Below are 14,691 nucleotides of genomic sequence, written 5' to 3' on the forward strand. Positions count from 1 at the left end.
CCTCGCCAGACAGACCAGTGTTTGTGAAACAGTATCGCCTACCAGGCGGTCACAAAGAAATAACTGAGACTATAAAAGGCCTGTTAGAAGCTGGGATAGTTAGGCCAGCAGTCTCACCATTTAACTCCCCAGTCTGGCCAGTTAAAAAACCAGATGGTAGTTGGCGGATGACCGTTGACTACCGCCAACTAAACAAACTAGCACCACCACTGGCTGCAGTGGTTCCTGATATGGTGACCCTGCTGGAGCACATAGAGAAAAACGCTGGAGCCTGGCATGCCGTAATAGATCTCGCTAATGCGTTCTTTAGCATCCCCATCAGTAAAGAATCACAGGACCAGTTTGCATTCAGTTGGGAGGGAGCACAATATACTTTCCAGGTCTTGCCCCAAGGGTATCTGCATAGCCCTACATTGTGCCATGGGCTGGTGGCACGAGACCTGGGGCGGTTAACCTTGAACCCTACTTTGTTCCTAGCCCATTACATAGATGACATTATGATTTCAGGCCCTACAGAACAGGATGTGCAGGAGGGATTAGTTGCCCTGGTAGCCCACATGAAGGCTCGTGGGTGGGAGATTAACCCTGCCAAAATACAGGGACCAGCCCAACAAGTCCAATTCTTAGGGGTGGTGTGGTCAGGGCCAGTACGACATATCCCTGAGAAAGTACTGAACGTGATAGCAGCCTTGCCTCCTCCTTCCTCAAAGAAGGAAGCCCAATGCATAGTAGGATTAATGGGATTCTGGAGGCAGCATATCCCACACTTGGCCCAGATACTTCGACCCATTTACCGGGTGACTAGAAAGAAGGCGGAATTTGAGTGGGGAGAACAGCAGCAAGCCGCCCTGGCTGCCGCCAAAGCCGCAGTGGCTACAGCCATGCCGCTTGGTCCATTTGTGAAAGGGCTTCCATTTGAACTGCAGGTGTCTGCCAACCAAGAGGTAGCAATGTGGAGCCTATGGCAGAAGGGGCAGGAAGGGAAAAAGGTGCCCCTGGGCTTCTGGTCCAGAACACTATCTGGGGCAGCGGGAAATTACTCCCCCTTTGAGCGCCAGTTGCTGGCGTGCTACTGGGCTCTGGTGGAGACCGAGAGGCTTACGGGAGGGGACCCGGTGGTGATGCGACCCAGCATCCCCATTATGCATTGGATCATGGACGACTCTGCCAGTCCAAAGATAGGCCGGGCCCAACAGTCCTCCATAATAAAGTGGAAGTGGTACATTTCAGAAAGGGCACGCCCCGGTCCTCAGGGGGTAAGTGCTCTCCAGGAGCAAGTGTTGGCTCTGACACCAGTGGGGGAGGAGGTAGAGATGGTGAAGGCAGAGCCACTGGGGGAGTCCCCCGTAAAAGAGGCCCCACCTTATGACCAGGTGGAGGAGGATACCACATGGTTCACAGATGGCTCGGCAAGATATAGTGGGGGGAATCGAGTTTGGCAGGCTGCAGCACTCAATCCCAGGCAACAAACCACATTAACACGGGCTGGGACAGGAAAGTCCAGCCAGTATGCTGAACTTATGGCAGTCCTAATGGTAATGGAGCACGCTATAGAGCAACGAGATCAAACAGCATACATATATACAGATTCCTGGGCTGTATATAAAGGTCTGACAGTGTGGTTCCCCAGGTGGAAAAGGGATGACTTCACTCTTTATCAGCGCCCATTGTGGGGACGGGAGTTGTGGTTACGAATTGATCAGTGTCTACAGCATTTGATTGTACGTGCTCGACATGTAGATGGGCACTCTACTGGGACTACAGAGGCAGAGTACAATCAAGCAGTTGATCGGCTGGCCCGTGTTCGAATTACCACACCGGCCCAAAATCAGGATGATGAACTATTAGTCATAGCTCGATGGGCCCATGAAAAGTCAGGCCACCTGGGGGCAAAGGGCACGAGAGAATGGGCACTGCAGCGGGGCATTCCCTGCTCAGCTGACGCTGCCCACACAGTGGCAGCAGCATGCGATATATGTGCAAGAATTAAGGACATCCCTCTCACTAAAATTCCCAGAGGCCACCTTCACCGAGGAAAGGGACCAGGGCAAGTCTGGCAGGTGGACTACATAGGCCCGCTGCCCCAGTCAGGGAGATGGCAGTACCTGCTGACCATGGTGGACACATATTCGGGGTACCTATTAGTACACCCTGGGGCTAGAGCCACCCAACAGACCACAATTAGAGGGTTGGAATCACTAATAAGGCGATACGGGGTGCCAGCACAGGTGCAGAGTGATAATGGCAGTCACTTTTCAGGGGCTGCTGTGCAGGACTGGGCAAATGAATGGGGAATCCAATGGGTTTTCCACATCCCTCACCATCCCCAGGCAGCTGGCCTCATAGAAAGAATGAATGGGCTGCTCAAACAAAAGATCAGACAGTTGACCCCTGACCATACTCTGAAAAAGTGGAGCACAGTATTGGACCAGGCAGAGTTTGAACTTAACAGCAGGCCCATTGTAGGAGGGCAAACACCCCTGCAGCGCATGGTGGGTTTGGTGGTTCCCACCCCCATACCAAGTTTGAGAGTCTGGAAGACGCAGAAACACGGCATTCTGCCCATACGGGCAACCCCGGATAGTGCTGGAATAGACTTGGCCACGCCAAAGGAAATAATTGTGTCAGCAGGAGAGCAGATCACTATCCCCTTGGGGATTGGGGTGACAGTACCCCCAGGAACATATGGGAGGATTGCACCCCGATCGGGCCTTGCACTCCAAGGGATACAGGTGTTAGGAGGGGTGGTAGACCCTGACTACCAGGGGGAGGTAAAAGTCATTCTCCATAATGGGAGTAAAAGTGACATCACCTGCCAGGCGGGGCAACGAATTGCGCAGTTGATCTGTGAAAAATATAGTAGGCCAGCCATTCAAGAGGTGGATGGCCCTGGGAAGCCCACGGCCAGGGGGAACCAAGGATTTGGCTCCACTGACAAGGAGCTGTGTGACGGTCAAAAAGTCTGGATCATATATCCCCACCAGCCAAACAGGGCTGGGGAAATTATCAGCCGAGGGCCAGGGGCCACATATTGGGTGCTAATAGCAGGAGCAGAGTCCCCTGTCTGCTTAGATATAGGAAAGCTTAAGCGTAGGGAATAAGGACTCCTATACACTACCAAGAAAGGAAACAGCAGACAATCGATCAAGGGGGGCCACTGTGACACCAAGGGGTGGAGTGTAGTGACATTGCGGAAGATATTACCGAGGAGATAGGGTGTGGTGTCCACAGTGCCCCTTGCTCTAAGTGAATGCAGGATTAAGGCCCAGGTGGTAGCTGGAGGTGTGCTGCACAGCTGCAGCCACTAGAGGCTAAAGGAGATCCCTCAGGATATAAGGAGCACCTGAGATAGAAAGGAGTGTGGGTTGTAGGAGGAGTGAATGTGGAGAGGAGAGAGGAGACTAACTGACTGATTGAACTGACTGACAAACTGATCTTGGACTGACTGACTTGGCTTACTGACTTTGGATTCTGACTTGGCACCTTTGACTGATTGGACTGACTGACTGACAAACTGACCCTGGACTGTGACGTGGCTTGCTGACTTTGGACTCTGACTTTTGCGTGCTGTACTGGTGAGTCAACCCAGGAAAACTAATCAGCCTTAAGCGGGCACAAGGCCCAGTGGGGAGGAGCTGTGACAAGACAATATCCAAGCCAATCAGAAGCCAGTCAGGCAACAAGATATCTGTATCCTGTTGCTACTCCCTTGCATCTGGCATTCAGAGACAGCCTACTTCTAAAACCAGGAAGTTCTGTACACCCATCATGACTTGTTGCGTATAACCATCATGGCTAGTTATATACTCATGATGTCAGGGCTGGGCAACTCGACTTGTAAGACTTGACCCATGCAGACTTGAGTTACACATGTTTTGAAACTGGAAGTGAATAGAGACTCAGGAGTTTTTCTCAGGAACAAGTGGAGACTCGGAAACCTGGGTTCATAAGGAACCGATCAGCACTTCCTGCACAGCTGCACTCACACAAAGAACAACAGCTTTTGTTTACAGATGGGATGGGAACATCAGGGGAGTGTTAAATGAGAACTCTCTCTCTCACACACACAAATGCTCTGCAGGTGGCTCCATTTTTTCTGCAGAGTTGCACCTGACTTGTTTATCGAAAAGACTCAGACTCAAGTAAGAGTCCAAAAAAGTCTCTGGCTGAGTCCCCACAGCCACCCGTTAAGAGTTGAGTCAAAGGGGGCAGGGACTCAGAACTTAAGTCTCGCCACAGTGGATCGGCACATCCCTCCATCATGTATACCCATCATGGCTGTGTTTTTATGTTGTTATTACCTAAATAATAGCGCATGCTCCACTCATCCTGTTTATTTCAAGCAGGACATTACAGAGGAAGGAGGTGGGGATGGAGATGATGGTAAAAGGCTGGGGAGGCAGTCTCTGGCTCCCCACACTCCACTTCTCCTTGGTCACCTGGATGCTTTATGAAGCAGTTAGGTGAGCAAGGAGGTAGTGGCAGAGGTGGCAGCACCAACAGCAAGAGCAGTGGTGGGGGTTGCACAAGAGGTTTTTGGGTGGTAGGTGGCAGGGTGCATTCTTGCAAGAGTGACAAGTCCTCTTGAACTACTCCTGGTTAAGGCCCTGGAATATAGGTGAAAAATGAGGGTGCAATTCTATCCACGCTTTCCTGGGAGTAAACCCCATTGAGCACACTGGGGTTGACTTCAGGATAGACATGCATAAGATTGTGCTGCTAGTGCCTATGTTGAGAGTTCATTTATATTCCATTATGGAACACATGGAGCATTTTCTCACCCTGGTACTGACCAGACCAGCCTTGCTTAACTTTATCAAAGGGGCTGTATCATTCACTTCTATTATTGGCCTTCATACTACATCCGGGACCAGTCACTACACTGACTGTACAGTACCAAACCTGGAGCAAGTGCAGTGGTGAAATGTCTTCTTTCTGTGCCACTACTCAAGACACCAGTGCCTTCTCCCAGGTGACATCTGGCAACCTTTAGTGAACCATTCTTGTTTCATGTCAACGGTTTGGCCAATTTCCTTTTCCATGCCTTTGCTCTTCAGATTTACACACAGTTGGCTGCCGAGTTTGTTTTCCTCCCAAATTCCAGTTCATTAATAATGATGTAAGAGAGCCCACGGCTGGCAAGATGGGAACATGGATGACATTTTCCAACCTAAAACAGATACAAAGGACAAATGAAAGTCTTTCCATTTGAAATGTTTGGTCTGAACAGGAAGCGAGCCCTGTGAGAAAACTTCTGCTTCTCGTGTTAGCAAATTCCAGAGTCAATGGATTCCTCAGCTGATTCAAGGAAAGAAAACTCAAGAAACCCAGGAGGAATACTTGATGCCGTAGATCATGTTTAATGTTGCAGGAACAACAGCAGGAAAGCCGCATTTTAGGCTTAGTTTGGTCAATCCTCTCAAAGAGGACAGTGAATAAGAAAAGTGGTTTAACAACTTGGTGTCAAAGTTGAACCCCTCGCCCAGGCCCAGCTGGTGCTCCCATGCTGCCCAATCCAGCTACACATAATGCTGACTTTTCTCCCTCTGCATTTAAAAAAGAACTTCTATGCTACATTAACATGTGCCCACTCCCTCCTCCCCAGGGTGGCTTGAGAGAGGAGAGAACCAAGCTGAGCTGAACTGAGCTGAGCTCTCTGCCCCTTTCCTTTACCTCTAGCTTTGGGTACCCTGAATGCAGCCTCCTCACTGTTGGAAATGACTAGAAAGAGTGAAACATGCTAGGGAGCCACCATGCTCTCCTTTTCTGGGTCATTTTAGAACCCAGACAGATGGAGGAGGCTGCTCCTACGGGAGCAGAAGATGGAGGTAAGGGAAATGGGAGGGGGGCTACACCCTCCATCCTAGTCCATTTTGCTGGTTTCTTCAGCTGCCAAGAGGGTGGAGAGATGTGACTTTTCCTCTTGCTCCTTCTTCCTAGAAGAAGAAAGGCTTCTTCCTTCAAAGGGGCTGTCATGGATCAGAGCATAGTTTGGAGTGCCTCTCTCTGTTGGTGGTGGGCCAGAATGGACGGTGGAAAGATGCACAGTACTACCCCTCATCCGTTTGCAAACCTTCTGAACTTGCTGTTCAATGTGAGGTCTTCAGGTTGTGCCATCTGTGGGTTGGTGCTGTAGTAGTCACACAACCTGATGTTGTGAAAATCTCTCTCTCTCTCTCTCTCTCTCTCTCTCTCTCTGTATGTATGTATGTATGTATGTATGTATAGTCATTGATTTAAATGTCAAATTAGCTCCCAGTTCCTTGAAAAGCTAGTATGGTACAGCGGTTAATGTTGGGTTGGATCACTGACACCTGGATTTAGATCTCCTCTCCATCCTGAAGCTCACTGGATTTACTTGAGGCAGTTACTACTTAGCCTCACCTATACTCACAGGAAGTTGTGAGGATTTACCAGTAAATAAGATTCCTGAATCTATTGCACCCTCACCACTTTGGATCAATCCTCGTCAGACCTATCAAATCCTTTGCCTTCTGTGGTTAGATGTTTGCATGTTGCAATGTTTTGTTAAGTTGTAGAGTCTGGTCCTGATGGTAGACATTTCAGGGACGATGAGTACTGTTTGAGCATTACTTAATGAACCTGATAATACATTGGCATACCAGTTTACACAGCAAAATAAATTAACACTTTTAACAGCTCATCACAGCTCAACCGGTCTGCATAGCTAATGGGTGCTTTACCCCCGCTGTTTGGCTCAGCCTGTCAGATTCATGATCCACCAAGGCAACAATGCCCATCTTCCTGATATTGTGCCCCTTTTGGTGATATTCGACAACTCCCACTATGATTTCAGTCCCAAGCAGGCACTAAAAACGGGATATCTTACCTATTGACACAAAAACAGAAAGTGCCTTAGTCACATTGCTGGCTGGTCAACAGGCAGGGGAAATGCATCTCTGTGCATTTTTCTGAATTTTGCAACACCTTTTGTTACCATTGACTATGCCATCTTTCTTGACCACCTGGCTAGGGTGGACTTAGGAGTCATCACTCTGGCACTGATCACCTCTAAAAGATAGGTCACAAAAGGTGGTGCTGAAAGACTACTGCTGTACCCTGTGATGTTTCACTGATGGGGCTTCCTAAGATTCCATTTTGCCTCCCTCCTGCATGAAACACTGGAGGCCCAATCCTATGCAAATTTTCAACTATCCAACTGCTTTGATGCAGCCATGTCAGTGGAGCATGTGCTACATCCTGTGGGGAGGGGGGGGGCAGTCACAGAGGTCTCCTCAAGGTAAGGCAACATTTTTCCATTACCTTGGGGCTGCATTGCAGCTGCAATGGTGCCTGAACCTTGGATAGGATTTGGCCTTGGGTGATGCCATTTAGAAATATGGAATACTATCCTGAGGATCCATTGGAGGCTTATACACAGCTGCCATGATTTCCATATACTTCTTTGAAATGATTGCACAATTCATTCATTTGAAATGATTTCAGCAATGCTGTATACAGCTTGCCAAGTGATGGGACCAAGTGACTGGCATATGTCATACACTCCTTTGTTATTCATTCAAGATGCACCATCAATGTTAACCAGTCCAGAATTTTGAAAGAGCCATTTTTCATTTCCATTGGTCTCCTCTGCTTTAGGCCAGACTTATATCACTTGTGGCCTCTCAAACAAAACAAGTTCACTGATTTGCAAGCCTACCAGATAATTCAATAAGCATCTAGCCACTTTCTGTCTGAAGCTTGAAACTGCATATAGACAAACACACCACTTCATGTACTGTAGAATTACTCCATTGACAACTAAGATCAATGGAAATCTACTCTCTGATCTCAGCAGGTTGAATTAGGTCCCTGCCACAATTGCCCACACTCATTACAGTTTATGAAATGCCTCTTGCTAACTTGGATCCAATTGAAAATGAGTTAATCTAATTGCTAAGCATTATCCTTTATTATTACAAATCTTCTGTGCAATGGCCAAGTTTTAATTGTTATTAATAATCCCAAACTGTCTCTTTCTGTGAATGTGCACAGCTAACAATGAAACTGGGGCTCAGTTCTGGTCATCACAGTGAATGACCCTTATTCATGAGGTGTAGCCATTGCTACAGTAGTGATTTCTTACCTCTAAAAAAATGGGACTGTATGGGCTGCCCCTGGAGGCTAATGGATTCTGAGGGTTTCCTGAGAGCTATGGGGAATTTTCCAGCTACCAATGCTGATGATTCATCTGAGGCCCTTGTTGACCTCTGGAATGGGAAATGGCCAGGGCAGTGGATCCAGAGTTACAAATGGTGAAGTGACAGGGTAGAGATCTCAAGCAACAGTAGTGGAAAACTTGTGCCAAGTCTGACTGAACATAGGCAAGATCTCGTTGTGGATCCTACTCTGTGGTGATGACGGCAATGGTGAATCTTCTTCTCTGCCATCATTGCAATTGCCCAGCAGAATTGTTCTGTGCTGTCCAAGGCCTACTGCCACCTGCCCACTCTGATTGATCAAGAGGAATACACGGAGGTCTGCTATGACATGTTTGCAAGGCTCTGTTTAGGACTTTGCAGATAAAATTGTTCACATCTGCCATGACTTGGGTTCCACAGTGACAATGTCTAGCAAAGTCCCCTTGGTGCCTGTTGGTCCAGAGAGCCTAAGGATGTAGACAGAAACCTTTGCAGTGTAAGGTCATCTGTTTGCCTGCCTCATCCTTGTGCAGCATGGCTTATTAGATCTGAGAGAGGGGGGGGAACTGGCTGAGTGGACAGGGAGGTTGGTTAATTCATCTCTTAGAGAGAGGGTGCTGCTGCTGGCCTTAAAACAGGCAGTGGTTCACCCCTCCTGAAAAAGTGCTCCCTGGAATCCACCATATTGGACAATTACTGACCAGTCTCAAACCTCCCATTTCTGGGGAAGGTGATCAAGCAGGTAGTGGTGTCATCTCCAGAGGGTCTTGGATGAAAAAGATTATCTGGACCCCTTTCAATCCAGCTTCAGGTCAGGCTTTGGGATAGAAATGGATTTGGTGGATGTCCTTCGCTGGGGACTGGACAAGAGGCATGCACCCCTGTTGGTCCTGCTGGACCTCTCAGCAGCTTTTGACACCATTGACCAGGGTGCTCTTCTGGACCAATTGGATGAGCTGGGGGTTGAGGCACTGTTTTGCAGCGGTTCTGCTCTTACTTGGCAGATACATCAGTGGTGCTTCCTCTTTCCTGCAAACAAAGTCATTCTGGGTTTTGTTTTCATGGAAGAGGAACTGCAAGCATGCATGGTTTGCAAGACTTACATTACACTGCTCAGGCTATTCACAAGAGTGTTCAATATGTACGTTTGCTGAGAACATATTCTTCCTTTTGATAGTCAGTCTAATTTTCCTTTATTCTAGGGGTGCATTTGGTTTCTTGCTACTCCATATCATTGCACTGTATGATTCCTCTTTGATAGACAATTATAATGATGCTTTCATGATCCTCCTAAGACAGAAAGTGGCGGAAGGCTAGACAACTGCGTTGTCATTTCATAAATTCAGCCATGCTATTCACACAATGCATAACGCTCTTATGAAATTCCCTACCATAAATAAATGAACAGATACCAGAGGATAGAGGTTGAGCCTCATTATTTGTGTGGGTCCAAGCACTCACGTGAATGGCAAAAAAGCTCTGGTGATTTAAAAACAGCCTTGCTGACCTTTGTGGTGTAAGATAAGAGTCATTAAGAAGACAATCCATCAATCAGTCCTCCTCCAAGTGCTTACAAAGGCTCTCCACTCAGCCCCTCCCTTCACCAATGGAAAATGATCACCTTTCTTTCACGTGCTCAGGGGGAAGGGAGGGGTCGTCTGGAGAGAGAAGGATTGATGGATTGTCAGCCAGCTGCCCTCTCTCTCTCTCTCTCTCTCTCTCTCTCTCTCTCTCTCTCTCTCTCTCTCTCTCTCTCTCTCTCTCTCTCTCTCATTAAGGAGGTTATTGTTAAAGGACTGTTCAGTTTTTTAAATTGATTTTAAAGGGGTGCATTTTTCCCCTTCTCCAGGGATCAGCACATTCCTTCTCATTTGCAGTGGCGATTCGTGTTGAGTCAAATCTGTGTATAAAAAATCCGTGCATAACAAGACTGGGCCTGTATATTGATGGCCACAACAGTTGGTGGCTTTCCCAAAGAATCCAACACATTCATGGAAGGTAAATGTACCAACAACTATTATCCATGGTCATTACATGGCACCTGATGTTCAGGGACAGTACATCCTAAATGCTGGATGCTGGAGGCAGACAACAAGGAAGGGTTATTACTTTCATGATTTGCTTGTGACTCTCCCCGAGGCATCTGGCTGTCCAGGGTTGGAAACAGAACACAGGGTGATGTGGATCTTGGATCTGGCCCAGCAGACCTGAATATCAGGATGTGTGTGTGTGCGGGGGGGGGGGGGTTGTATTAATCAAGACAACATCCCCCACGCAGGGCTGCTATCCAAGTTCATTTGTCGTTCTGCTCTTCCAAAAGAGAAGGTAGGCGTGAGCCTTGCACACCGGCTAATTAGAAAATTACACCACAGTAAATGGCTTGTGTTCCTCTGCAGCAAAGGCCTCTTCCCCCCAGTGTTCTAAAGTACTTTTTGAATTGTTTGCTGTCAGCAAAACAAGCCTGCTACCTGTGATTCAACAGACAACAAAGCCCGGCAGGGAGATTTCAGTCAGATGATGTCACCCAGGTAAAATTGTACTGACAAGCTTTTAATTAAAGTTTTCCCACACATGTTTTGCTGCTGGTCCCCACGAGCTATTATTCATTACGTGCCGATTGTCAACCAATTGCGCTTTGGGAGGGAAATGGGTTGCTTTCCAAAGCCCTTGCTGACAGCTACAGAACACTTTGTTATACAATCTGTTTACTATTTTTTTTTCTTATTCTACACATTAAAAAAAAAAATCAACAAGCCTTGCTAAGAGGGAAGTGGCCATGCAGCTATGCTTACAGGAGGTGGAAATAATGGCATGCATCTGAGAGTGGAAGTGAGAAAAGAAAGGCGGGTGCAAGGAGAGGGCTTGGGGGCAATGCTGGTTGCCTCATCCCAAGAATGGCTACACATGTGTATGCACCTCAAGGCCCCCAAGCTTGTCAAGGTCTCATTCTTGTGGGAAAAGGCAAGCCTTGACAAAGGCATGCCAGAAGAGAGCAAAAGTTGAAGAAGACATTAGAGGAGAGGTGAACATTGATATATTCACATTAGAAAAGAATTTTGTTCTTTTGAAGAATACCCCCAAAGCATTGCTGAAAAAAATGGCAAGTATAAAAGCCATGGGCCCAATCCAGTCCCATGGAAACATATTTCACTTGTGTTTTACTCTCCCTGTGAAACTAATGAGGCCAAATGATCTTCTGAGTGAATTCAAAGTGTTGACTATGATCTTATAAGTCCTAAAAGACTTCGTGCCTGAAAGACTGCCTTCCCCATATTCATCATCATCATCATCATCATCATCATTGGTTAGTCACAGCCCACCTGATGGTGGCTAGCATTTTTTAAATATCAAGTCCTCCCCATTATCCCATCATTATCCCTTCTCATCAAGCCCTTTATTATTGTTATATATTGCAAGTGGGAAACCCTGGCCTCTGAGCAGCCCGTTTGGAGGCAGGCTGTGCAGCATGGCCTTTCCCAGTTTGAAGAGACACATTGCCAACAGTCTGAGGCTAAGAGGCAAAGAAGGAAGGCCCATAGCCAGGGAGACAGACCAGGGACAGACTGCACTTGCTCCCAGTATGGAAGGGATTGTCACTCCTGAATTGGCCTTTTCAGCCACACTAGACGCTATTCCAGAACCACCATCCAGAACCACCAACCACATACCATAGTCTTTCGAGACTGAAGGTTGCCAACAACCCATTGCTTCTCAACCAAAAGAGTTTAATAAGGGCGCAATCCTATCCAACTTTCCAGCACTGGCATAGCTGTGCCAGTGGGGCATGTGCTAAATCCTGCAGTTGGGGGGCAGTCATGGAGGCCTCCTCAAGGTGAGGCAATGTTTGTTCCCTTACCTCAGAGTCGCATTACCCTTAACTCAGTCAGGGTCTAGGAAAGGGGGGTAAAGGGGGTAATTTGTACCCAGCCCCAGGGTCAGAAAGGGGGCCTAGGAGCCAAAGGAGGGGGCCCAGAAAGTTCCTGGGACCTGACATTTTCCTATCTTACCTGAACTCACAGCCAGCGCATAATGCTGGAGCACAATCATGTACATGCAGTGTAACTGCTACTGCAAGCCATATGCACCAGGCCCAGGAAAGCATCCATGACCCTCCTTAAAACAGTGTCAAATCTGGGAGGAAACTGGTCTGCTATAGTAGCTCTTTGGCTTGTGGATCCCATAACCATGAAGGAGTGTATAGAAGCTCAGGGACCCAGCTGTGGGGCTACAGCTGCTGCGGTAGTTCATTTTGAGCCATTTTAATGTGACCCTAAATATGATAATGCTAATATGCTGCAATCCATTTTCTATATTTCAAAGATTTCAGAGAGACTTAGGAGTGTGTTTGGTTTTCCATATTACTTTATCTAGCTGCTAATGTCCTATAGTCAGGTAGACCGGGACTCTGCGTCAAGAAGCCTAGTAGACCTGAGCAACAAAGACTATGGTGGTTGTCAGCATCCTCCCCCATCCTATTTTGCCCCCCCCCCTATTCTACATGCACCCATTGCCCCCCTTCCTTTTTGGGAACTTTGTACCCCCTGCTAAAATGCCTCTCATCGACCCTGATCTCAGTGCTGGAAAGTTGGTTAGGATTGCAGCCTATGTGGTTTACAGAGACAATCAAATAAATTATTCCCTGTCTCAAAAGGGCTCACAATCCACCCATCTCCTAGGACTGCTGGGGGGCCTTTTTGTGCAGTCCACATTTGCCCCAGGGGAGATCAGATGAGATTCCCAGGAACTGGATTCATAGGATTTATTGGTAGTCACCCCCTCACTATGGAACCCCCTCGCCCAGGAAATTCATTGTTCTCTCTCCTTCTTTTTGTTTTATCATACTCTGAAAGCAAACTGATTTGCTCCAGCTTTTCTGGATTATGTTTTGTTTCTGGGTTTGCCTTCGCTCCTCTGTTGTGTTATTTTTATAGTCTTTTTAATTGTGTTTAATGCTTGTATTTAATGCTTGACTGTATTTTAAACTATCATGTTGGCTGCTGCAAGTCTCTTTGAGAATGAGGTAGGATAGCAATCACCCAAAATAAATAAATAAATATGTATGTGAATCAGTCCTTGTGGCATTAGCTTGGCCTCCTCTCTGTCATACTCATTTTTTGCAAGCAAGGAGTTTTTCTATGGGAGAGTACTGAAACATTGGATCCCTGCTTGCAGTCGGAAGTGGTACAGTACAGATCAGTCTCCTGTGTGGGTAATTTGGCTCCATGTGAATGGTTTTACTATACACAAAAATACATACTGTTTCTCTTCTGGCAAAGGCTGGAACTCACTTGGTTGACATGTAAACCACATTTTCTTCACCTCTCTCTCTCTCTCTCTCTCTCTCTCTCTGCTTTGTAAATCTGTCCTCTCAGAAATCTGTTTTCTTGGTTAAACAGACTCATGCATTAGGCACTCCCCTCTCTTCTACTGGTAACCCAACTTGTTCTGATTTGCAGATTGATGATCTCAGAGTCACTCCACAGTGTATGTAAAAAGAGGTGGGAGGTTTTGGATTTTTACCACTTCAGACTGCATGTGGGGTGGAATGGAGCTTATATTTTTAATGCTCCACCACATAAGAAGCTGCTAGAATGTGGTAAACTAGCACATCAGTAAGAATATTGGGCCTCTATGTAGCACTTTAGAGTGTTCCTATACATTACTTCTGTAAATCCCAGAACAACCCTGTAAGGCCAGTCAGTATTATCTCCAAATTGCCAGAAGGTTTGTGTAAGGCCACCATGACTTAAAGGCAGAGGCATCCAGCTAAGGACATTGCAATTCATAGCTCCATTTCTGAGAGTTTGATACATGCAGAGGATATTTGCTACATTGGAGGGAAGGTTTAATCTGTGATCCTGCCATGTCTTGTGCAGAATTCCACCATCTCATTGTCAGTCTCAGAAGTTTGCCTCCAAAGCCAAAGGCTCTTTCATCCAACAGTTGAATTTACTTCTCATAATTAAAGTCAAACCCAAATATGTTCAATATAAGCACTGTGAACCATTACATGCCCTTTAAGTCTTTAAAACTCCCTCTGGTACCAGCTTCCCTACCTCATAGAACACAGAAGATTATGTATTAAAGCAGCAATTGTAATGGTCAGTGAAATGCTTTATTATTGCAAAATCAAATGTAAGTACTTTGTTTCATTGGAGAACTGCCATAATCTCATGACAGTTATGCTATAAGTTATGGGTTGGGAGACAGATCAGTGCATTAGATTAATACTTTGCCTTTTAAATCTATTAATCTACCACCTTTGGGACAGGATTTTAAATCCACTCCAGACGGAAGTGACTGAAAATCATTCCAGTCTGACAGTTTTAAAAGATCACAAATGAAATGTGCTAAGAAGCTCTCCGCTTGGTTGATACTGAACAGAAACAATCGTATCAAAATAGGCCCAGTGTTGGGACCATTTTAATATTCCCCCTGCTGGAAAATAAAGAGGTGTGTTCCAAGGGTGGGGTGGTAGTAGTTCTTCCTTGATGTAGGAGTGTCTTTAATGCTAAATTAAGATACATGT

The sequence above is a fragment of the Tiliqua scincoides genome, chromosome 4 (assembly GCF_035046505.1).
Source record: "Tiliqua scincoides isolate rTilSci1 chromosome 4, rTilSci1.hap2, whole genome shotgun sequence".
NCBI classification, from domain to species: domain Eukaryota; kingdom Metazoa; phylum Chordata; class Lepidosauria; order Squamata; family Scincidae; genus Tiliqua; species Tiliqua scincoides.